Source organism: Macaca mulatta, chromosome 1 (assembly GCF_049350105.2).
Source record: "Macaca mulatta isolate MMU2019108-1 chromosome 1, T2T-MMU8v2.0, whole genome shotgun sequence".
Taxonomy (NCBI): Eukaryota; Metazoa; Chordata; class Mammalia; order Primates; family Cercopithecidae; genus Macaca; species Macaca mulatta.
Window position 1 is genome coordinate 177,302,754 of NC_133406.1, and position 25,577 is coordinate 177,328,330.

Sequence of the window (25,577 nt, forward strand, 5' to 3'; positions counted from 1 at the left end):
GAAACCCCGTCTCTACTAAAAATACAAAAGATTAGCCAGGCGTGGTGGTGGGTGCCTGTAGTCCCAGCTACTCAGGAGGCTGAGGCAGGAGAATGGCATGAACCTGGGAGACGGAGATTGCAGTGAGCCGAGATCATGCCACTGCACTCCAGCCTGGGTGACAGAGCGAGACTCCGTCTCAAAAACAAAAAAACAAAAAATTAGCTGGGTGTGGTGGCGTGCACCTATAATCTCAGCTACTCGGCAGGCTGAGGTATGAGAATCACTTGAACCTGGGAGACAGAGATGTCAGTGAGCCAAAATCACCCCACCACTGTACTCCAACTTGGGAGACAGAGCAAGACTTCATAGAGAAAAAAACCAATTCAGTTTTAAGTTGATTCCAATTTGGTTCCTCCAAATATGAGGTTGGTTTCTGAAGTTCCAAAAGAGATTCCTCTCATCTGTAAGTCTGTTCTGTGTTTTGAAACAAGGGTGATCGTGTGTATGTGTGTGTGTGTGTGTGTGTGTGTGTGTGTGTGTGTGTGTGTGAAAGAAAGGGAGAGGGAAGGGGAAGGGAAGAGATTTCAAAATAATGAGTTGGTTTATTAGCTTCCCCATTGGTGACAATTTTTTAAAAAGTATCATAAACTCATGGAGTGTGTGACAGACAATTCACATTTGATGTGTTTCAATCCAGTGTAGTTACTGTGCTTACTGGTGTTCAGTGTGTCTCACGGCTAGTGGGAGTCTCTTTAAGTTGGCTCCTGAGTCCTATTGACATGACCTAGCAGTCTTTACTTGGATCATAGTTTCCTTGCTATCTGGTATAAAAAGATGTTCCAGGTTTATTTTTGTATGTTTATTTTCCAAACCTTTAATTAGCTATTTCTTCAAGAACCCTGGTTCCTTTTAGCAGCAAACAGTATTTCAAGACCACAACCTATATGCTGAGGATGCTCATTGCTATTGGATTGGTTTTTGGTTTTAGTCCTTTCTGTGGAAAGAGTGAAGAAATATGCCCGCCCTCCCTCCCCTTCCTTCCTTCCTTCCTTCCTTCCTTCCTTCCTTCCTTCCTTCCTTCCTTCCTTCCTTCCTTCCTCCCTTCCTTCGTTTCCTTCGTTTCCTTCGTTTCTTCCTTTTTTGAGACTGAGTCTGGCTCTGTTGCCCTGGCTGGAGTGCAGTGGTACAATCTCAGCTCACGGCAACCTCCACCTCCTAGATTCAAGCAATTATCCTGCCTCAGCCTCCCGAGTAGCTGGGATTACAGGTGCCCACCACCATGCCCAGTTTATTTTTGTACTTTTAGTAGAGACGGGGTTTCTCTATTGGCCAAGCTGGTCTCAAACTCCTGAGCTCAAGTGATTCACCCACCTCAGCCTCCCAAAGTCCTGGGATTATGGGCGTGAGCCACCACACCAGGCCTAAAAATGAATTGTTTTCTACTGTGAATAGAGTGGTTTTGATTTCTATTGTTTAAGTGACGCAAATCAAGTTAAATTTATAATTACTTGTGAATATATTTATTCAATAAATATTTATTGACTAAACAGCCTGCCCTTAAGGAGCTTACACCAGTAATTTATACACAGTCCAGAAGAATATAATCATTGTTATTTTACTGCCAATTTCAGATGCCAGCTGGAATTATTCTCATATATATACAAACATACAGATGTTTCAACCATATATATGTATATAATCATACATATAAGTTTGTTTATATGGACCATAAAAAAATACACGTGACATCTTTACAGATAAAAAGAGTTCTTTAATGTGACAATATAATGTATTCGGTGGTTCATGGACCCCCAAACCTCCAAGGAGTGTCACAAATCTGCATCTCTCTCAGCCCAGGATCTTGAATTTAATTTTAAATCTATGATGTATGGTATAACTTAGCCCAATGCATTTTGGGACAATTATAAACATCCATAATTCCCAATAGTGAATAACACTGTTGGGTCAGTGCTTAAGTAGATTTGTAAAGCCAATGTGATAACACAAATGCTGCTTTATTACTTTATCTTCAGTGTCTTTCACAACTGAGTGGATTGTCACACTCTATTATGTGGCACACAGATCCATTGGCTTAGAGTTATCATGGTACTTGTCTAAAATGGTCTTTGAAAATGAAAATTTGGGCTAAACATAAAGGAAGCAACCTGCCAGTAAGAACTATTCAAATCAAAAATTCTTCCCGAGGGAAACGGTAAGAACTCCATTTAAAATCATATAAATCAAGATAGTAGGAGGTTCCAACTTATAAAATTTACAGTAAATACATCAAGATTTAAAGTCAGATTTTGAAATAGATTTTTATTTATAGTAAGGGATCAAAGTCTATGCCAGTGAAACAGGGTAAAACACAAAATAAAGTCTTTTCTTCTTACTTGAGTTTTTGTTTTTGTTCACCAAAGTTATAAAAGATTGCCAAACTAAAAATGAATCTGAGGAGAGGGGCAGGACACAAAATATGTAGGATGTGATTTTTGTATCACTGTTTTGTTTGATAGTAGGTTTGGGGTTTGGTTTTAATGAGAAAGGAGACAGCAGATATTGTCAAGACAGCACTCTGCCTCTAGAAACATGGATTTAAAAATCTAAATGAGATACCACATGTGCCCAATAATAGTAGCTACTACATATCACCGGAATGATTCTTATAAAATGAAGGAAAGAACCTGGGTGCTTTGATGGTGTAAAGGAAAATAATCCTTCCTGGATATGTAGTGAATATAGGTTTGTAAAAACTCTATCTATAAAAAGTTATTTTCTATAATTGATGGAGTTAGTTTTCTGGAATAATAGCTGAACTGAACAGAACTAAACTGTTATTGAATTTACAGTAGTCACTTAAGCAAAAGAAATAACCTCTAAGTGCCCTTTCTCATCTAGGATTTCTTTAGGATCCAGAGAAGAGAGCTAAGAGGAGGAAAGCATCTTCTCCCTTCAACTATAGCATCCAAGTCTACAACCCATGAACGTATATGATGGCTGGACACAGTGGCTCGCACCTGTAATCCCAACACTTTGGGAGGCTGAAGTGGGAGGACTGCTTGAGCCCAGGAGATGGAAACCAGTCTGGGCAATATAGTGAGATCTCGTCTCTATTAAGTTAAAAACAAAAGAAAAAAAATTTTAATTTAAAAAAGAGAAAGCATAGTATGAGAAGAAATTTTAAAATTTAAAAAAAAAATTATTTCAAAGCCCCTATCCAAAGCTGTTGTGGAATATTGTTGTGGTGTTTACTTTTAAAATACTGGAGCGCTTGTTCTTTATAACTATTCCTGGGAAAGATGGAACTACTGCATTACCCTAGGTAAACATTTGGGCTGATTGGAAGGGCGGGGCCAGAAAGTACTAAATCCTATTCAAAGAAATGAGAGGGGCTGGAAAAGTGTGAACATTCTCCAAAATAGACCCCAGTGAAACATAATTACAATTCATCAGATACTCTGCATTTTCTTCTCCAAAGAATTCTACAGAACATTGTGGTTTAAATGAAATGCATCAAAGCTGGTATCTACTTATATTAGACACTAATTTGACTCCTTGGTTTGTTCTCTGCTGGAAGCTTTCTGGTTGTGTATACTTCGCTTCCCAAATGAATTTCCCCTAGAGGCATCAGGGAAGCCGAAAACCTTTCTCTGGAGGCTCCTGTTCTATTTTTTGCCTCTTACCTTTTGTAAAATAGTTCCTTTAAGCTATTTCACAGTGTGAGATTTAATTACATTCTGGGTTGCTCTTTTCTGGTCCTTACTTGCTGCTACTGATTTGATGGAAACCCCCATGTAGAGATTTTTACTGAGTCCTGAGATCTAAGACATCCAAATCAAATTTTGGAAAACCTTGTGTTCTTACTAAAGTTCTCTACTTTCTCGGCACGCTTATCTTACATTGAATTAATAAAGTTTTGCTAGTTGTTTAAATAGATTAAATGTCACACTTTAAATAGAAAGAGAAGGCTCTACCTAACTGACCTATTTTTCATCTGTGATTTAGAAAAAGGCAAGATTAGCATGGATATTGCATTTTCAAGGACCTTACCACTATTAAATAGACTGTTAAGTGCATTTTATGGCTGAAGAGTCTGTTCCCAGTTCAGTCTACAAGACGTGCTAAGTTCATCTCTACCTGCTACATTGAACATTCACTGACTAGAATACTTTGTGTGGATCTAATACCTATGCTCTGTATCTTTTAAGTACATAACTCTAAATATTTTAGGACTAGTAAAACGTAATTCAGTAACAGTCCTAAGAATACGTATTGTCCCTCAAGAAAAATATAGTGTTCGTATTTATCCAATGATAGACGTCCTTTGCTCCATTAGCACCCGCATATCATAAGTGACCGGAGGTTGAAAAATAATACAGGCACTCGTAAAATGAGAGTCTTATTTAAATCAGGAAAGCAAGAATAGCTGATTAAAACTCCATCCTCACATTGACTCAACTTGTTCTCAGGGTTTCAAGGCTATGAGAGAAGTAGTTTATGGACCTATATTCCAAACTGAACAGAATAGGTATTTTACCATTCATTCTTACTGACATTCAGGCAAATTTTAGTTTTTTTAGTTTTTTTTTTTTTTAGAGGAACTTCTGCCTAGCCATTTTACCTTCTTTTAAGGTACTTTTTGAACACAAAAGAAAGTGTCAGTGAATGAATGTGAGAAAAAAAATATATGTATATATGTATATAAATTAAGAAATGATTTTCCTGTATGTTCCTCTGTTTTATCAAAGTACATACCTATCCTACTTTGTCAGAAAACCCAAAAAGAAGCAAGTCTCATTAAAAGAGAATTCTGTTCAAAGGACTGCTTCCCTGTTTTTGCCTACTTGGCATGCCAAAACTTTGATTTTAATTGTTTGGTAGGCTCCATCTAAACCAGATACTCATACATAGTAGTAATTAAATAGATTCTTCAATTCAGAATTTTATGAACCAAAAGATAGATCCTCTTGGATGGGTATGGGGAAACTACCTGTTCTGAGGGCCCCAACAGCCCAGACATGCATCCTAAGTATTTAAGCTGTGTAAGTTCCCCAGCTTTAACTTTGTGAGGAAATCCTACAGACCACACGAACTATAGAGTCTTTCCCGTTCCTCCTTTCTGCCACAAATCACGGAATAGCCGTTCCCACTCTGCCCAGTTGGCATTACCATAATCTTTCTTGTATACCCTCATTCCACTTTGCTAATACCTCCCTTATGGCATCTAATTCATTCCTTTTTGTGTTGTAATTAGGTCTATACATGTTTGCCTGCAACTAGACTTTAAGCTTCTTAAGAGGAGGGTTCATGTTTTCTTTCCTATATTCTTCACAGTTTTCAGCACACAAGAATGACCAAGATTATATTAATTAAAGACTAAGCAGAGCTGTTAGAGAATTCCTAAGTTCTCAGTGGGAGCAATAAGGATTACTTAAATATACTTGACAGTACGTTTTAGATTTAAAAATATGCCAAAAGGAAAAATGACCTAGACTCATTTAAACAATTTTGTAAAGCAATTTTGATCAATATATTTATGATTCAGTAAATTATTCATTCCACAGATACACTAACACTAGATTTCCTAAAAAAAGAAAAACTAGCACTGAGACCAGATAACATAGATTCCTGTTTTGCTTTTCTCAGAATTGCTTGGACTATTTCTTTAGTTTCTTTCCTTTGTTTGTTTGAGATAGAATCTTTGAAGTTAGTTCTCACTCATAAGTGGGAGTTGAACAATGAGAACACATGGACACAGGGAGGGGAACATCATACACCTGTTGGGGGTGGGGGGCAAGGGGAGGGATAGCATTAGGAGAAATACCTAATGTAGATGACAGGTTGATGGGTGCAACAAACCACCATGGCACATGCATACCTATGTAACAAACCTGCATGTTCTGCACATGTATCCCAGAACTTAAAGTATAATAGCAATTAAAAAGAATTGTTGAAGTGAATAGAATCTTAAGTTCTTAACTCGAAGAACAGTAGGACTACAAAACTGCTGTCAAGTTTTCTTAATCAAAGATCACTAATAAGCTTTGTTTGAAAAAGAAAACCCTACCGTGGAATTAAAAGCATGAGATTAGAAGTCAGAAGACCTGGTTTTCTTCCTGATGCTGCTACTGACTGTGTTACCTTCTCCAAAACACTTCAGCTTTCTGGGCCTCAGTTTCCTTACTTATAAACTTTGGAGGTTTCATACTCAATAATCTCGAAGCTTCTACCCAATTCTTAAAATCCTGTGATCCTGTGAATTTATTACAAATAGCATTCATTGCCGGGCGCGGTGGCTCAAGCCTGTAATCCCAGCACTTTGGGAGGCCGAGACGGGCGGATCACAAGGTCAGGAGCTCGAGACCATCCTGGCTAACATGGTGAAACCCCGTCTCTACTAAAAAATACAAAAAACTAGCTGGGCGAGGTGGCGGGCGCCTGTAGTCCCAGCTACACGGGAGGCTGAGGCAGGAGAATGGCCTAAACCCGGGAGGCGGAGCTTGCAGTAAGCTGAGATCCGGCCACTGCTCTCCAGCCCAGGCGACAGAGCGAGACTCCGTCTCAAAAAAAAAAAAAAAAAAAAAAAAATAGCATTCATTGTGTGTGTGTGTGTGTGTGTGTGTGTGTGTGTGTGTGTGTGTGTGTCAGCATCTCCCTCTGTCACCCATGCTGGAGTACATACAGTAGCAACCTCGATCATCCTGGGCTCAGTTGATCCTCCTATCTCAGCCTCTGGAGTAGCTGGGACAACAGGCACACACCACCACACTCAGCTAATTTTGTATTTTTTGTAGAGATGGGGTTTCATCATGTTGCCCAGGCTGGTCTTGAATTCTTGGGCTGCAATGAGCTGTGATTACGCTACTGCACCGTAGACTGGGTAACAGATAGAGACTTTGTCTCAAAAAAAAAAAATAGAATAAACTTACACTAGCTTTTGGGTAGGCAAAACAACTGATGACCACTAGAGAAGGAGATATATAGAGAGATACCTTTTATTGGGCACTTACTATGCTGTAGTCACCAGGCTAAGCCATTTGTATTCATTCAAAAAATAATTACTGAGAACCTACTACAGGCTAAGCATGAGAACAAGAAAGATATGGTCCCTGTTCCCACAGGACTCAAATTTAAAGAGAATTTTTAATTATCCTTCAAAACCATATGAGGTATGTGTTTTGTTTATTGCTGCCTAATAGATTTTAAAAACAAAATGAGATGTAGCATAGACTGCTTAAGTGACTTGCTCAAAGGCACATGGTAGTGGGTAGCAGAGCTAGAACCCAACATTTATGTGAGAGGTTAGCCTCATTTAACACATACCCTGCAGGTATAGATGAGACAGGTGAAAGGGACAGCATTTTCCCGTGACCTACATGACCAAGTCTATCCAAGGGAGTGCTGAAGACCCAGACAGGGCACCCCAATCAAGTTAAAATGAATATCATGGACATAGAGAAATACATATGTGAAAGAAGGAAGACAGACCCCTGTATTTTGCAGCAGTAAAGGAGAATGTGGAGACCAGTTATATATTTCATTTCTAGCACAAATGAGTCCTCAGCCTCCCTCTTTCCCCTTTTCCTCATCACCTCTTCTTCCCCTTAATCATTAAATTACAGAACCCAAGAGCTAGAAGATGATTTAGGGAGCATATAGTCAAAATCTCTTGGTAACCCAAATGACAGCCAAGGTCTCCCTGCCTCTTAAGACCTGGTAGGATTGACTCAATCCCCCATTCCAACTCCTGTGGAAAACACAGTACCCTTCTCAACCTCTCTGAAAAGACCTAGGGGCTTCTCATGGCAGTTGCTTCTGGCTCCAACTACTTTGTCTTCTAAGTTCTTGGTCTTTAGTCTATATTTCTGCTCCTCTTTCATCTCAGCCTTGTCATCAATTCAACATGTAGCTAAACCCTTTTATACAAAGATCAATATATTAATCTCTTATGCCTCATTTTATACTGAGGATAAAATTGAGGAGTGGAGGAGTTATAAGACATGCCCAAGATAACTCAGCTGGCGAGGGGCAGGGCTGGGCCAAGAAGTCAGGTCTTCTTTCCACTTCATTATTCTTCTCAGTCATCAGGTACCTTTGTATAGCTCAGGCAGGAGAAGAAACTTGGCCATTCTTTGGCCAATAAATGCAATTCTAAGAGTTTTCCCCAGGTCTTTACTACTTATTAATTAGTAATCTATTTTAGTCAGCTTTGGCTGCCATAACAAAATACCATAGACTAGATGGCTTAAACAAAAGAAATTACTTTTCTCACTGTGCTGGAGGCCAAAAGTCCCAGATCAACGTTCAGCAAGGTTGGGCCTTGGTGAGAGCTCTCTTCCTGGCTTGTAGAGGGCTGTCTTCTCACTGTGTCCTCACAAGGCCTTTCCTTGCTTGATGCAGAGAGGGAGGGAAGGAGAGGGAGAGGGGGAGAAGGCGAGAGGGAGAGAGGGAGAAAGGTAGAGGGAGGGAGAGAGAGAGAGTGATTGATTGATTGATTGATTTCCTCCTCTTCTTATAAGACCACCAGGCTCATCATATTAAGGCCTCACCCTTACGATATTTAATCATCTCCTAAAGATGTAATCTTCAAGTACAGTCACTTTGGGGGCTGGAACTGGGAAGAAACAATTCAATCCATAGGACAGTCCTATTAAAAGTTAGAGAGGGAAAACAATGTGTCTTGTCAGAAAATATTCTCACCCACCTTCTCAGTTCTTAGTGAAGTTTTAACTAGGGAAATAAAGAACTGTGGATAAATTTTTAGGTTTCATTAGTAAGGCAAAATAACTTGCAAATTGGCGAGGCGCAGTGGCTCACGCCTGTAATCCCAACACTTCAGGAGGCTGAGGTGGGCAGATCACATGGGGTCAGGAGTTGGAAAACAGCCTGGCCAACATGAAACCCCATCCCTACCAAAAATACAAAAATTTGCTGGGCATGGTGGTGCATACCTGTAATCCCAGCTACTCAGGAGGCTGAGGCAGGACAATCCCTTGAACCGGGAGGTGGAGGTTGTAGTGATCTGAGATCGTGCCACTGCACTTCAGCCTGGGTGACAAAGCGAGACTCCATCTCAAACAAAACAAAACAAAACAAAACTTGCAAATCACCTAACAATCCTTGAGTGCCTACGACGAGCCCAGCATCATTATAAGCACCTTACATATATTAACTAATTTCATCCTCACAACCATCTTATTATGTAGATACTATTTTAGCTCCCATTTTGCAGATGAAGAAATGGAACTAGTCCAACATCACACAGCTAATAAGGGGCAAGGCTAGGATTCAAACCCAAATAGTCTGGCTCCTGAGCCTATGCTTTTAACCATAACTCCATATTGCTTATATTTATAATCACTTCCGGTTTCCTGGGGCAAATAAACATGGTTATACAAAACAAATGGAAAGTGGTATGTATGAATTATCCTTTACATAGTTTACTCATATAAAGTGCTTAAAATAATAATTTTAAATTAAAAAGCAAAAAATAGGAACAAATAGCTTGGGCAACATAGTTAGACCTCACCTCTACAAAAAATTTAACAATTAGCCAGGCGTGGTGGTGCGCACCTGTAGACCTAGCTACTCAGGAGGCCAAGTGGGAGGATCGCTTGAGCCTGGGAGTTCAAGACCAGCCTTAACAAAATAATGAGACCCTGTCTCTACAAAAAATAAAGTAAAAAATTAGCTGGATATGATGGCACATGCCTGTAGTCCAAGCTACTCAGGTTGCTGAAATGGGAGGATTGCTTGAGTCCTGTAGGTCAAGGCTGCAGTGAGCTGTGATTGCATCACTGCACTCCGGCCTAGGCAACAGAGCAAGACTCTGTCTCGAAAATAAAAAGGGAACTATTGAAAATTATAGTCAACTCAAGTCAGCAAGGGCAGCTCCTAAAAATTTTAGAAGTTCCAGCTATTTATGTCATATGTAGTAGGGACACTGAAAGATTGCCAAGCCTTGCATTTATTAGTAGAATGCTGAATTCTTAATATAACATAACAATACTGCATTTATTTTACAAATATCAAGTATAATTGGAAACAGAAGAATCCTCCCAAGTAGGGTGACCAACTGTTTGCCTGGGACTTTCTTTCAGTCCAGAGAATTTCTGTCTTCTCTGGAACCAGAAATAACTTTAGCAAACATGTTTTTCATTTGTTTTTGCTTGTTCTGAGACAGTCTTGCTCTGTTGCCCAGACTGGAGTCCAGTGGCTTGATCTTGGCGCACTGCAACCCCTGCCTCCCGGGTTAAAGTGATTCTCCTGCCTCTACCTCCCGAGTAGCTGGGACTATAAGCACATGCCACCATGCCCAGCTAATTTTTTTGTATTTTTAGTAGAGAAGGGGTTTTGTCATGTTGGCCAGGCTGGTCTTGAACTCCTGACCTCAGGTGATCTGCCCACCTTGGCCTCCCCAAGTGCTGGGATTTTAGATGTTTTTATTTTTACTTTTTGGCCAGGTCTTTGGTTTTTAGTGTTCAAAAGCCAAAAATTTAACTTATTTTGTTTCTTATGGCCTCCCTTTCCTGAGGCATTGGGCGACAAGTTCTAGTTTGAACTGGAGAGAGGGATGAGGTTGAGAAAAAAAAAAAAACAAAAGCATTGCACATCAAGAGCTACCTCACCTTATCCCACTCCCAAGCCCCAGTCCAAATAGTCACAGGAAAGGCCAATTCTCCTTCGCTTTCAAATCCGGAGGTACTTTTATCCCAACTGTGGAAATCAGCCTGGCATTAGGGCAAGTTCCAGATACTGTCATCAGCTTCTTCCTGGTTCTTTCTCTCTCTCCTCCCCAAGGCCAGGCATCGTTATATAATTCGATCAGGTGAAACTCTTCACCTGTTGTTCCAAATCAGTTGTTAATGACATAAACTTTGACTCTAGGTACTTTGGTTTTTGACAGGCAAAGAACCGTTTCTTTCAAAAAGCCTTCCTTTCCAAAGAATTCCCTTTGTCATGAACTTCAAAATGTCTGTTTTAAAACTAAAAAACTAGGCTTGATGCAGTGGTGCATGTCTGTAATCCCAATGCTTTGGGAAGCTGAGGTGGGAGAATGGTTTGAGGCTAGGAGTTCAAGACCAGCCTAGGTGAGACCCTGTCTCTACAAAAGAATTTAAAAATTAGCTGGGTGTGGTGGTGCACATCTGTAGTCCTAGTTATTCAGGAGGCTGAGTCAGGAGGATTGCTTACACCCAGAAGTTTGAGGTTACAATGAGTGACAATTGTGCCACTACAAACTAAGCAGACTTTTTCCTCTATGAATTTCTGCTAAAACAAACAATAATAGCTTAATATTCATTATATTTTATAATAATAGTACTACCTCATAAGGTTTTGGTCACAATTAACTGAGTTAATATGTATTCAGTGCCTAGTGCCACTTAGCATTCTACAACTGTTTGTTCGCCAAGCACTGTTGCAAATGCCCTGCCTGTAACTACCTCACTTAGTCCCACAACAACTTCACAAGGTAGGAACTGTTATAATCCTCTTGTTTCAGATGAGAACACTAAATCACAGTAAGGTTGCTCAGGTCACACAGCTAGTAGGTGACAGGGCTGGATTTCAAGCCCAGGCAGTCAGGCTCCAGACCTTGTCTGCTCTGCTGTATAGCTTCTGCCTCTCAAGAGGAAATAAAGGAGTCACAAGAAATTCCAAGAAAGGAATCAAATGTTAGCATTTTTTTCTTTCTTTTGTTTTGAGACAGGGTCTTGCTGTCACCCAGGCTGCAGGGTCTTGCTCTGTCCCCCAGGCTGGAGTGCAGTGGTGTGATTACAGCTCACTGCAGCCTCAAACCCCTTAGAGCTCAAGCAATCCTCCCACCTCAGCCCCACCAAGTAGCTAGGACCACAAGTGCCTGCTACCACACCCAGCTAATTTTGTTTAATTTTTGTAGAGATGAGGTCTCTCTATGTTGCCCAGACTGGACTCAAACTACTGAGCTAAAGGGACTATCCTGCCTTGGCCTCCCAAAGCACTGGGATTATAGGCATGTGCCACTATACCCAGCAGAATGTTCGCATTTCAAAATTTTACTGCAACACTCTACTTTGAAATGCATCAGAAAAGTAAGATGGACTGATGGATGGATCAAATGATAAATGGATAGATTGGTTATGTAATAAAGCATATGTATTAGGCCAGTCACAGTGGCTCACACCTATAATCCCTGCACTTTGGGAGGCTGAGGTGGATGGATCACTTGAGGTCAGGAGTTGGAGACCAGCCTGGCCAACATGGTGAAACCCCATCTCTACTAAGAATACAAAAATTAGTCGACATGGTGGCATGCACCTGTAATCCCAGCTACTCAGGAGGCTGAGGCAGGAGAATTACTTGAACCCAGGAGGCAAGAGTTGCAGTCAGCTCAGATTGTGGGCACTGCACTCCAGCCTGGGCTACAGAGCAAGACTCTGTCTCAAAAAATAAAAACTAAAAATAAATAAATTTTAAAAAGCACGTGTATTAAAGTGTTCATGGTAGAATGGAAATTATACAGGTATTTGTAACAAAATTCATGTTTTCTGTGTCTGAACTTTTTCATAATAAAATATTGAGCACCCTTCCCCAAATATTACTGCAACATATTTGCACCCTATGAGCCACTCAGATAATTCTTTTTTCAAAAGTCTACCTTATCCAGCATCCCACTACATATGACAGCACACATTTAACTACTAAATTGTATAGAACAGACAAAATGCCATGCAACTCTGAAATAAGGGTAATCACTATGGACTAGCCTGATAAGCGCCCCCAAGGAATGTCACTGTGAGTCTCATTTTTGCAGATTGTGGCAAGTAGAGAAATAGGAGAAAAAAATTAAACCATATTTAACTATATGATTAAAGTATATTTAGTGCACAGAATGCCCCTATTCTAATAACCAGTGAATCAACATTTTTTTTTTTTTGAAACCGAGTCTCACTCTGTTGCCCAGGCTGGAGTGCAATGGTGTGATCTCAGCTCACTGCAACCTCCACCTCCTGGGTTCAAGTGATTCTCCTGCCTCAGCCCCCTGAGTAGCTGGGATTACAGGAACATATGACCACACCCGGCTAATTTTTGTATTTTTTAGTAGAGACAGGGTTTCACCAGGTTAGGCAGGCTGGTCTCGAACTCCCGACCTCAGGTGATCCGCCAGCCTCGGCCTCCCAAAGTGCTGGGATTACAAGCGTGAGCTCCTGCACCCAGTCTTTTTTTTTTTTTTTTCTGAAATGGAGTCTCGCTCTGTTGCCCAGGCTGGAGAGCAATGGTGCGATCTAGGCTCACCACAACCTCCGCCTCCCCAGTTCAAGCGATTCTTCTGCCTCTGCCTCCTGAGTAGCTGGGACTATAGGCGTACACCACCACACTGGCTAATTTTTATATTTTTTGTAGAGATGGAATCTCACCATGTTGCCCAGGCTGGTCTTGACCTCCTGGGCTCAAGTACTCCTCCCACCTCAACCTCCCAAAGTGCTGGGTTTACAGGCATGAGCCACTGCACTTGGCCTATTTATATTTTAAGGCTAGTCAAGTGAATCACTGGGAGTGAAGATAGAACAAAGAAATCTATAACTGGGCCAGGCATGGTGGCTCACACCTGTAATCCCAGCACTTTGGGAGGCCAAGGCAGGTGGATGCCTTTGAGTTCAGGAGTTTGATATCAGTCTGGGCAACATGGAGAAACCTTGTCTCTACAAAAAAATACAAAAATTAGCCGGCTGTGGTGGCCTATGTCTGTAATCTCAGCTACTTGGAAGGCTGAGGCTAGAGAATCACTTGAAGCCAGGAGGCAGAGGTTGCAGTGAGCCGAGATCATGCCACTGCACTCCAACCTGGGGGACAGAGAGAGACCCTGTCTCAAAAAAAAAAAAAAAAGAAAAAGAAAAAAGAAAGAACTCTATAACTGGTTGTGTCAATTGTAAACGCCACCGCACTCAGACCAGCCTTTTTTTTTTTTTTTTTTTGGTATGGAGTCTTGCTCTTGTTGTCCAGGCTAGAGTGCAATGGCACGATATCAGCTCATTGCAACATCTACCTTCCTGATTCAAGCGATTCTCCCACCTCAGCCTCCTGAGTATCTGGGATTACAGGAGCCCGCCACCACTCCCAGCTAGTTTCATTTTTTGTATTTTTAGTAAAGACAGGGTTTTCGTCATGTTGGCCAGGTTGGTCTCGAACACCTGACCTCAGGTGATCCACCCACCTTGCCCTCCCAAAGTGTTGGGATTACAGGCGTGAGTCACCGTGCCCAGCTTGACCAGCCATATTTTATTTTTATTATATTTAAGGTATACAACATGATGTTTTGATACACGTAAAGCCTGTCCAACCTGTGGCCTGTGAGTCGAATGTGGCCCAGGACAGCTTTGAATATAGCCCAACAGAAATTTGTAAACTTTCTTAAAACATTGTGAAAATTTTTTTTTGTGATTTTTTTGTTTGTTTGTTTGTTAGCTCAACAGCTATCATTAGTGTTAGTGTATTTTGTGTGTGGCCAAAGACAATTCTTTTCTTCCAATGTGGCCCAGGGAAACCAAAATATATAAATAGTGGTTACTATAGTCAAGCCAATTATGGGCATTAACCCCATTTATGAGGACTCTATCCTCATGACCTAATCACCTCCCAAAGACCCCACCTCCTAATACCATCATTTCAGAATTAGGATTTCAACATGTGAATTTTAGAGAGACATAAACATTCAGTCATTGCAGGAAGAAAGTTAGAAGCTGAGTGCAGCTGTGTATGGTGACTCACACCTGTAATCCCAGCACTTTGAGAGGCTGAGGTGGGTGGATCGCTAGAGTCCAAGAGTTTGAGACCAGCCTAGGCAACGTGGTGAAACCCTGTCTCTACCAAAAATACAAAAAATTAGCTCGATGTGGTGGTGAAAGCCTGTGGTCCCAGCTACTCAGGAGGCTGAGGTGGGAGGACTGCTTAAGCCCAGGAGGCAGAGGTTGCAGTGAGCCAAAATTGCACCACTGCACTCCAGCTTGGGTGACAAAGTGAGACCCTGTCTCAAAAAAAAGGAAGCTGAGTGCAAATCATGTGCAAATATTTAGATTATATCCTTGGGCTGTTAATATTGATATAACAATAAGAATAGCTAACAGTTTTTTTAATGTTTATTATGTGCCCAGGACTATTAGAAACACTCTACATGTATTAAATTATTTAATCCTCTCACCAACTCAGCGAAGGTAAAATAGGGACTATTATTGTCCCTGTTTAAAAGATAAGGTAATTAAGTTGAGCATGGTGGCTCATGCCAATAATTCTAGCACTTTGGGAGGCTGAGGAGGGAGACTTGCTTGAGCTCAGGAGTTTGAGACCAGCCTGGGCAACATAATGAGACCTCGTCTTATTAGCCAGGCATGGTGGTGTGTGCCTGTGGTCCCAGCTACTCGGGAAGTTGAGGTGGAAAGATCAGTTGAACCTGGCAGGTTGAGGCTACAGTGAGCCATGATTGCACCACTGCACTCCAGCCTGGGTAAAAGAGTGAGATGTCTTAAAAAAATTTTTTTTTTAAATTAAAGATAAGGTAACTAAGGCACAGGAGATTAAGTAACTTGCACAATATAACACAGCTAATAAGTCATGGAGCCAGAATTTGAAATCGGCAATTTCATTTCCACACCAGTGCTCTTAACCACTCCCTTACACTGCCTCTTATCAGGCTTTTAAGTAGTTAATTCATAACCCTTCTCTTTCCCATCTAAATTTGGAACCAATTAAAAGTAGACACAGGAGTCAGAGATTAAAAATATTAGCTGTATTTCTGATGAAAGTTGAATTAAAGACATAAAATCAAGTGGACTAACTGTTAACAGTTGCTGAGCTAGTCAGATTTACCTACCCAGCCATAGGCAGCACTAAACAGATGCAGACCTCACCCACAGGTATAGAGCATATTTTGCTAAGTCACAGCATGGTGGAGACTGAAAACCAGAATGCATCCTTTCTGCAAGCAGTCATGCCCAAAACGTACAAGAGTGGCTAATCCACAAATGCCCAATTCCCTCTTCCAAACTCTTCAATCAGATAAGTCACTCTCCTGCCCTTAGTGGAGGGGGCAGGGGGAAAGGAAGAAGCTCACATCTTCCTCTAATAAAAATTCCTCACCATGGAAACATGTTGAGTAGGAAATAAATATTTCCCTGCCTAGCACTTACTAGTTCAGCTCTATAAGAATAAAAAGAGCACTAGACACACACACACACACACACACACACACACACACACACACACACACACACTTGGAGATCTCCCAATTTGAAGTGAGGTAACTCTAGGAGGGCCTACATGATAGAAATCTAGAGGAGGAACTCCCCCCAAAGAAGTATCTAACTAAGATAATCTTCTTAAAGCACTAAGCACATTTTCTGGCGTGTGGTAAGGGGTCAATTTATCTTCTAAGCTCCTATCATCATCATCATGGCTGTTGTTCTATACTTATCTATAATTCCTTTTCTGTGTGAAAACACAGAACAAATAAGAGCAAATCTGTTAGAATGAATTCCTGGCCAAGTCTTGTCCAGAGGACAGATACAATTTACATTTCATAGCACTGTTAAATTTTGCAAAGCAATTAAACATATATCACTTGATTCTCAGAAAATCCCTGGTAAGGCAGATATTACAATGGAAATTGCATCTTATACAGGAGTTAGACTCTAAAGAAACATGTAAGGTAAAAATCAAATATAATAAAAATTAATCACAAAATTTTTTTAAATTTTTCTTTACAGTATATAAGCATTACCATATCTCCATTAATCTAAATAGCTAACTTTTCCTTTGGTTGAGCTATAGATATAATAGCTAATTTGCAGCCTGGGCAACATAGCAAGATTCTGTCTCTATAAAAATTAGCCAAGTGTGGCAGTGCACATGTGATGTCCCAGATACTTGGGAGGATTGTTTGAGTCTGGGCAGTTGAGGCTGCAGTGAACCATGATCATGCCACTGCACTGTAGCTTGGGTGACAGAGTGAAACTCTGTCAAAAGAAATGAATGAATGAATGAATGAATGAATGAGAGAAAGAGAAAAAGGAAGGAAGGAAGGAAGGTAGGAAGGAAGGAAGGAAAAAGAAAAGAAATAGCTGACTTGCATTTAGAGGCTATGTTGTACAAAAAACGAGGGTAGTATATTTAAACACCAACACTTTTGGCAGCAAGATGCCCATACTGTAAAAAGTATAAGAGAGCCGAGTGCAGTGGCTCATGCTTGTAATCCCAGCACTTTGGGAGGCCGAGGCAGGTGGATCACCTGAGGTCAGGAGTTCGAGACCAGCCTAGCCAACATGGTGAAACCCCATATCTACTAAAAAAAATACAAAAAACTGGACAGGCATGGTGGTGGGCACCTGTAATCCCAGCTAATTGGGAGGCTGAGGCAGGAGAAGTGCTTGAACCCGGGAGGCAGAGGTTGCAGTGAGCTGAGATTGCGCCATTACACTCCAGCCTAGGCAACAAGAGTGAAACTCCACCTCAAAAAAAAAAAAAAAAAAAAAAGAAAGAAAGAAAGAAAAAGAAAAAAAAGGAAAGAAAAAGAAAAGAAAAAAGAAAAGGATAAGAGAACTGACACTAACTATGGAAACAGCAATTTGTGCCACCCTTGCTTCACTTCCCTGCATCTCGTGCCCATTAAGTGGAATTCAGGGTAGCTTCACATTTAAGTGGATTTTCATTCTCTCTCTCTCTATTTTTTTATTTTTATTTCTTTAGTTTTCTGGTGAGAACTGGAAAACCTGCTAGACTAATTCTAAAAGAACTGTAACACTGCTTTTAAAATGATGTTTGGTTTAATGGGAGTAAGCTAAACAGATATGTAATATGTCTCCACTAGATAATAATAATCTGCAGTTTTGAGTTTCAAGTGACTTAACCAAAGTCACCATCCAGCAGACCCAAACCGGCTGACTTCTATCCCATCCTCCTGGAACTATACAACATCACATCCTCCCATTAACTAGATAGTGTAACTAAGGTGGTCTTTATTAGCAAAGGTAGGTACTGACTTAATCAGATCCGACCTAGGCAGATAGTGACGTATCCTAGTGAAATGTTAGTGTAGATCTAGAGAAATGTTAAAACTAGTCCACCCAGACTGGAGCTCAGCAAAGAGACATAAGACACATGTCCTTGTTCTTGTGAAAATGCTATCATATCTTTAATGACTATTGTCAAGACCTCTCATCCACAAGACTGAAAAATATCCTGAAAGTGAAAAAGTGATTTACCAAGCAACACTACAGAGTAAATTGTTTCACATTTGTTAAGTTGTGAGAACACAAAAATGATACCTAGCTCAAACAGATGGAAGGGACAGTGGTCTCAATGACTTCATTTTTAAATATGAAATGTGCAACTATTTGGTATATGATATCAGAGTAAAAATTAAGGTAGCCTCATGAAAATGTGACCACTATATAACAGCAAAACTGTTATAGTACTAAGAGCGCCCATATTTGAGCACTCCAAATACGTGATAGTAAATCTTCCTATTCTGATCCTCATTTTGTAGGTAAGAAAACTGAGATTCAGAGTGGCTAAGTAACTTTAATCAGGATCACATAGTTCAGAAATGGCAGAGCCAGAATTTGACCCTAAGATTATCAATTCCAAAGCCTATGCTCCTTCCAGAATATCATTCTCTGTCTCAAATAAGAAACCTTCCCAAGTAAGGGAATCAGTTTGAAAAATACAATATAGATAGCTCTCACATCATAAGTGTTCAGCTCTCACAACTAATAATATGCTTCCCAAACTTCATCTCATTTACCGTAAGAATATTTTATTTTAAAGTAACAACAACAACAAAAGTAACCCATTAAGTATGTATTTTGAATATACTGCACTAGAATACTGGTTCCCAAAGTTGAGCATGGATTCCTGCTCATAATCTCCTGTGAGTCTTCTTCAAATTATTTGTTGGACCTCATAGGTGGTGGTAGCAGAGAATATTTCAGTCCCTTACCCTGAATTGTATTATATAGTATCAGTATTAGAGTAAATAAGTTCTGAAACTGCTGGAGGTTTGAATGACAGATATCTTAAATCAAGATAAAAGTAAAATCAAGGTTTAAAAAAAACTCTAAATTTTTAAAACAGTTACTCAAAAAGCTAAAATTTTGAAATGATAGTTGTTATACTATAATTCCTTTCCTTCTCTCAGCTAAATTTTCACTAGCAATCTTTACTGTATGTGGGCTTCTAAATTCAATGTCAGGACTAGGACTAGGAATTAGTCTTGTCTTTTAATCCAATCTATTAACTCTTGTACTTGATTCCCTCTAGCAACAAGAGCAACTTTATTATAAAGTCTTAATTCCTGATATATGTGGAAAGATGATGCTGTTGAAGTACCATCAATAAAGCAGATGCTTCACAGTGGTTGTGATTAATTTGTGCTGATCTTGATACTACCTTGCTTTTATAACCAACATTTACATTTGCAAGCTGGTAGAATTTGAGAGAAGGTTTACCAGTATAACCTGTAATAATGGCAAAGAAGGAAACAAACAGGGCTATATGAAGACTAAATCAAATGGGAACCACACAAACTGGGATATAAATTTGTCAAAAAAAATGCATTAAATGGGTAACACAAAAGAACACATTATCTTGATTCCAATTGGAAGGCAAAGGCCAAATATCTGGGATTTTCCCTCTCTCTGCTTCTGTAATTAAACAGTGGAATCTATATTAATATTTTCCAGAGAAGACATCTAAGTTCCTAGTTTTATATGATGAGTGGTTTAGATGACTAATATAGGTAAGACGTAACTTTTATGCCAAGGAATACAGCAATGAAAGATGAATTAAATGATTTAACTTTTTAAAAAATACTTTTTATCTTAGCTTGTAAAAACAAAATGAAAAAAAAAAAAAAAAAAAAAAAAAAAAAAAAAAGCTTTTTACCTGGTTAAAAAAAAACAAGAACACAAAACTCTTACAACCATTCCACAAGAGTTTTACCACCAGTGTAGTCTGAACCCAAGGCTCTCCAAGTGGGTCTCAAAGCAAGGCCTCTGGACCACCCTGGATCGTGTGTAATGAATACAGAATCCAGAGGCTTTCTAAAAACTTTAGCTTTTGCTCAGTTTCCCCCCACAAATAGTTTTTTTAATGTAGGAACCAAAGTACAGTGAATTCTTTGTGTTTCTAAATAAAGAAACCCAACACACGGAAATACGACCGTCTTTCATATGAAAATCTGAGCAAATGACTCTCAAATCCACTATCCTTTACTAAGGAAATAAAGGGATTCTAGAAAAGAAAGACTCTTGAACAAATAACGATGCCCTTAAGTGGAATGGATTGTTTTGTGAGGTGGTGGTTCCTCTTCCTCTTCCACTGGAAAAATGGAAACAGATGCTGGCTGAAAACCGAGGTGTTCTGAAGAGGTTTCTACATTAGGGTGGGAGGTGGAACCAGCTACTGGTACTTCAGGCTGGGAGAAGTTTTCAGCTAATTTCACAGTGACTGAGAAATATACATAGTTGATGGGTCTTATGCATTTTAGACCTCTAATAAAGGCTTAAAATTCATTCATTTAAAAAATTAAGTGTTTATAAAAAGCATTTATTACAAAGAAGGAAACTGAAGAAAAGAAATGGGAAGAAAACAGTCCCCCAAACTCTTGAGAAAGATTTGATTTGATAAGTTAACAGCCTTCAAGATCCCCTATCCCCGTTCCCGTGGTGCAAGGCTGTTATTCATCAGACAAATAATTTAGATCGTCCCCTTTGTGTTCAGCAATGCTAGGCGGTCAGGAACTCACCAGGAACTCACAGGGCAACACTAATGACAATGGCTCATTAATTGGCACGGTGAGCTTCAAGAAGAAGCAACTGACCTGGGCAGGGAGGCTCAGGAAGGCTTCGCGGAGGAGACGCTGCATCCCAGGGGAACCTCGAGAGCAAAAAGAACATTCAGAGTTTAGGATTGTTCTGGGGCGGACAAGAGAGCTCCTCGCGAACCTAGGCACGCGCCCCTTGCAGAAAGGGGTAACAGGAGCTTTTTCGGAGAAAACTGAGTCTTCCTTACCATCTGTTGAGAGGAAAGTGGGAGGGATGGCAGGAAAAGAACCAAAACTCTCCCCTTCACTAAGACGTGCACCGCAGCTCTGGTCCCCGGACCCCGGGAAGCAGCATGGCAAACGCCGAGTCCGCAGAGGCGGGAGCAGCGGGGCCAGGGATGGCGGAGAATGTGCTTCTCGCTGCCGGTTCGCGGCCGGGGATGGGGGACACTCCCATCCATCCCCCAGCCCGGCCGGGTGGCCAGGGTCCTCACACTAGGGCTGTGGCTTAATTAGACCGTGGTAAACTAGCCCCTATTTCCCCAGAGATCCCAGGCTGGGTCCTCACGGCCTCCCAGGTTCACTCTGAGGGGATTTATTTTCCTTCGCGAGCCTCCCATGATCCGCCAACTGAGTCGCCGCGGGACTGGGACGGGAGCAGAGGCCCCACCGCGCGCCCCGCTGCACGCCCAGCTCCGCGGAGGGTGCCTTTCACACCTGGGTTTCCTTCGTAATTAATTCGTATTATCTTCTCCCTTCCCTCCCTCCAGGCAGGGGCAGCTGGAGTCCCGCAGGCCGAGCCCTCGAGGTTAGCACGGGGGTGATCTTGGCGTGGACAGAGGGTTGGGGGCGCCCTTGGGGACCGATCCCCGACACTACAGCACTGTGGTTGGGCCGCTGGGCGAGGGGAGCTTCGGGCCTGCAGTTCCCGCCTTCTTTCCTCCCTTCCAAATCATGAGGCAAGAAGGAAATGGGGCCGTCGATCCCGGCAGAACCGCCCATCGCCGGGCTAGAGGCGCCTAGGCCGCGGGAAGCCCCAGGGTCCAGGTCCACAGCCTTCCCGGAGCTGAGTTCCATCGGCCTGGCGCGTCTATGTCTGTCTTTCCCTTCTCTCAACCCTCCCCAATCTTCCCTGCCCCAGAGTCTGCTGTTTTTGTTTCCTCAAGTGGCGCCTTCTTGCTGGGTAAAGCACACTTTTTCCTCCTCCGAGTACTTCCATAGCTTGCACTTGGGCTGCTGAGTGACTCTGGGTAAGTCCCAGAACCTTCTGGGTGGGCCTGTGTGAAAAGAGGGCCAGGGTGACCCCGGAGGCCACTTCTAATGCCGATATTCTTCAGCACCAGAGGACTCAGGCAAGAGAGTGAAGGTGTCCCTCTTTTTCCCCACCTGGCCCCTGATGGGACTGAGCTGTGTGCAAAAGCACAGATCATCTGGAGGAGAGCCTTAGGTAGCAGTTTTATGTTAAAATGGGGGAGGGGACCAATTTAATTCTGCATTTAGGAAAATTCTAATATATGACAGCACTTCAGGAAATAAAAATGAGATGGTTATGCTTTCTTACAGACACTCTGGCTGGTTTTACATTTATTTTCAAATTTTGTTTTGTGTACCCCAGGGAGCAAAGAATGGCTTGTACATTCCTCAGAGGGCAAGGGGAGGGGGAGTGGCGAAGAGAGTAGTTGGTTCTCGGTGTAACTCTGCCAACTGTTGGAGGGCAGCAAGGGGAGGATGGTCTTTTAAGTGGGTTTGGGATCTGGTTACCTTTAATTCGCCTCCCAGGCCACATTTTGCACTAATGGGTGTCTGTCAGCAGTGGACTCAGGTTTCCCCACTTGCCTCGGATAGTGGAAGCATAGGGGCAAACAGCAGAGTAGGCCGCTCTGCCAGAGAGAAGAGAGAGGTATGCCCTGCCCCTGGAGCTGGGGGTGCAGGCTGAAGGATGGGTGGGCACCGAGGGCTTCTCCGCAGGCATGGTGAAAGGGCTACAGACCAGGAGGAGGCTCCACCTTTTAAAAGCCCTTTCTGAGGTGGGAATTTCCTGGGATGGGTTCTGCAACCTCTCTTAGAAAAATCCACCTTTCATACCTAAAATCAAATTGTTCAAAACCAAGTCAACGTATTTGGTAGTGTACCAGTGCTTAGAACAGAGTTGTTTCTTCGTGCAGAGGCCATTAAAAAACAAACTCTACATGCCCCCAGTACTTTACAGTGTATAAGACATTTTTCACTGACACCAATTCACCTAATTCTGCAAGCCCGGGTGACAGGCAGACTCATTCTCACTGTAGAGTCGAGGAAATGCAGACATGCAAAGAAACCAAGCAGCTTGTCCAAAGTCACAGTTAGGAAATGCCTAATCCCTGTTGGAACGCCTTCTGCAAGGCCTTTCTCATCCTGCTTCTTCCTGTCGCCTCCTCCCTTGAAACAGACGGCCCCCCACAAAGCTCAGCCTGGCACTTTCAGAATGCCCTTTCAACCTCCTACCTCCACTACTTTATTCTGCAGCTTGCACCACCGGGGACACAGGTGGAGTCGGGGGACATAAGGCTCTGGAACACACTTTCTGAAAGAAAGATCTGAAAGATCACATACCCCTCAGGACAGTTTCTCAAGGGACTCAAGTTAAAAATACCCACCTCTCTCACACACGTATCAGCCTTTCATGTTCTCCTTACTAACAAGACTCACCCTATAAACCACGTGAAATAAATAACCTCAAATATAACTCTTAATTGCTTCCAAGTCAATGTTTCCTCATCACTAAACTTTATTGCCTCCCAATCTTTAGGACAAACTCCTCTTGGGACTCTGTTCCTCCCAGGACACAGGCAGAGGAGAGGAGGAAAGCAGCTTCTTGAGGTTCGACCTAGGCGTATGGGGCCTAAGAATAAGCAACGATGTCAGGAGGCTCAGAGCGTGGGAGGGAAGGAGAGGCCTTCGGGGCTGGGGCTGGACCCTTCCAGACAAACCGCGAAGTCTTCCGTCTGCTCGTCGCCCCCTACAGGCCACATCTGCCATCGCATCGAGAGCCCTCAGCCCGCACATGTTTTGCTCTACTCTTCGTTTGCCTTTCCCTGGACATCCAGATCCACCTTCCGGAGGGACTAGATGCGGCCGGTCCCACTCAGAACTTGGTCCTGGGAACACTGTAGGGGCCACAGGCCTCAGGGCTGGATTGATTTTTCTAGGAATAAGTGCTAGAGAAAGTAGAAACGTCTAAATGCGTGTGTAGCCGAAAGCTAAAATCTTCCCCATAAAAATCAACCCGCTTCCTCCTTTTATTGCAAATAAATCTGCCCTCCCTTCCTTTAGTTTTCTTTTCTTAAGTGGAATAAAAAGTGAATATCAGTAGTTGCCTTTAAATCTCAACGAGAGAGCTGTTTCCAGTGTCGTTTGTCGCAGATGCCTGAGTTCCGTAACATCAAACAAGGGTTTCAGGCTTCCCCCCGCCCTACCACTAAGTGCTTGCGATCATTATCTATGATATTTGCATTTCCCCTTCTGTGCTAAATCTTCGAGGTTTAAAAAGCTTAAACCAAAAAGTTTTTGAGGGTGCGACGGTCGGGCCCATCTTCCTGACATCTACCAGGACTTTAAACAACCGCTGGCAGGTTGGGGGTCTGGGTCCGAGAGTTTCCTGCCCTCCACGACATAAAGGAAGGGGACCATCTCTAGGCCGTCGTTCAAGGGTAAGATTTGGCTGGAAGGAAAGTTGCCGGCAGGTCTCTCCTGTTCACCCCGCCGCCTAATGAATGTAGCCCTGGAAAAAGCCCTGCGAGTCTCCGGCGGCGGCTTGTGGCTGAGTGTCACGCTGCTGGCGCAGGCTCGGCCGGTATTGCTGCTATGCGAGGAAATATGAGCGAGTAATTTTATAAGTAACAAAGGATCAGGGATGGAATGAGGCCCCTGTTATCCAATGTCATTTAGAAGCCTTGGATCAGCAGCTTCTTGAGGCTAAAAGTGAATTCAAGAAGCCCTGCCTTTCCCTTTTCCCAGGGGGTGTCAGCTAAATTTAGAAATAACCTCTCTATGTGTTTGCACAAATCATGTACCATTTGCTGTTTGTGTAAAAACCGATTAGCCAGACACAACTGTGAAACAACTTGTTACTTTTATAGCTGCAACACACAAACAAAACTAGATCCGTTTAGTTTTCCTTGTAAAAGGAGATTAGAAGGGACCCACCCGGAGACCGTGTGGTCCATAATCTCCCCTCGGTGAAGGTTACCATTGCTCCTCTCTCGCGGTGGTTATCAGGTTCTTGTTTATCAAGTTAAACTATCTCACCCCCGGCAGCTTGTTTTATTTTAGGACCCTGATCCCGAAGGAATGTTTACTCAAGGACACAATAATGTTTACGGTTTACCAGGAAAACAGATTCGGTATTTGCAAGGAAGTGTATTTCAAAGCAACTCCCAGCCCACGTCGACAGAGGAGAAATGAGGCTGGGATCCGCGACGGGGAGGCATCTCCACCACCAGGGAGGCAAAGTGGACAACACTGGGCACTGGCCGGGTTTAACCAAAAGGACGCGCGCAGGGCCGAGCCGACAGCACTGCTACTCGCTCCAGTTTTTAAAAGCGATTTCGCACAAGTAATTGTAACAGCTAAATTAATTACAAAATAATTAGAATTGATGCCTTTTGAGGATATGCTGATAGTGGTGAGAACCAGCCTTCCACATCAAGATGTTTCATTTCTACCTTCATACTTTCTTTTAAAAGGTTTTTAACAGCTGAAATGCACATTAAAAATAATCTACGAGGACCTTCCCCATTCCTGCCCTACGATCTCGCATTTC

General features: G+C 42.1%; 1 non-coding gene across 1 annotated transcript; it reads right to left on the bottom strand.

Moving 5' to 3' along the window:
• Positions 1-17,695: 17,695 nt before the first annotated feature.
• LOC114675018 (U7 small nuclear RNA) lies at positions 17,696-17,757 on the bottom strand. The gene has a single exon (XR_003726104.1). It is a non-coding gene; the product is annotated as a U7 small nuclear RNA (small nuclear RNA).
• Between the last annotated feature and the right edge of the window lie 7,820 nt (positions 17,758-25,577).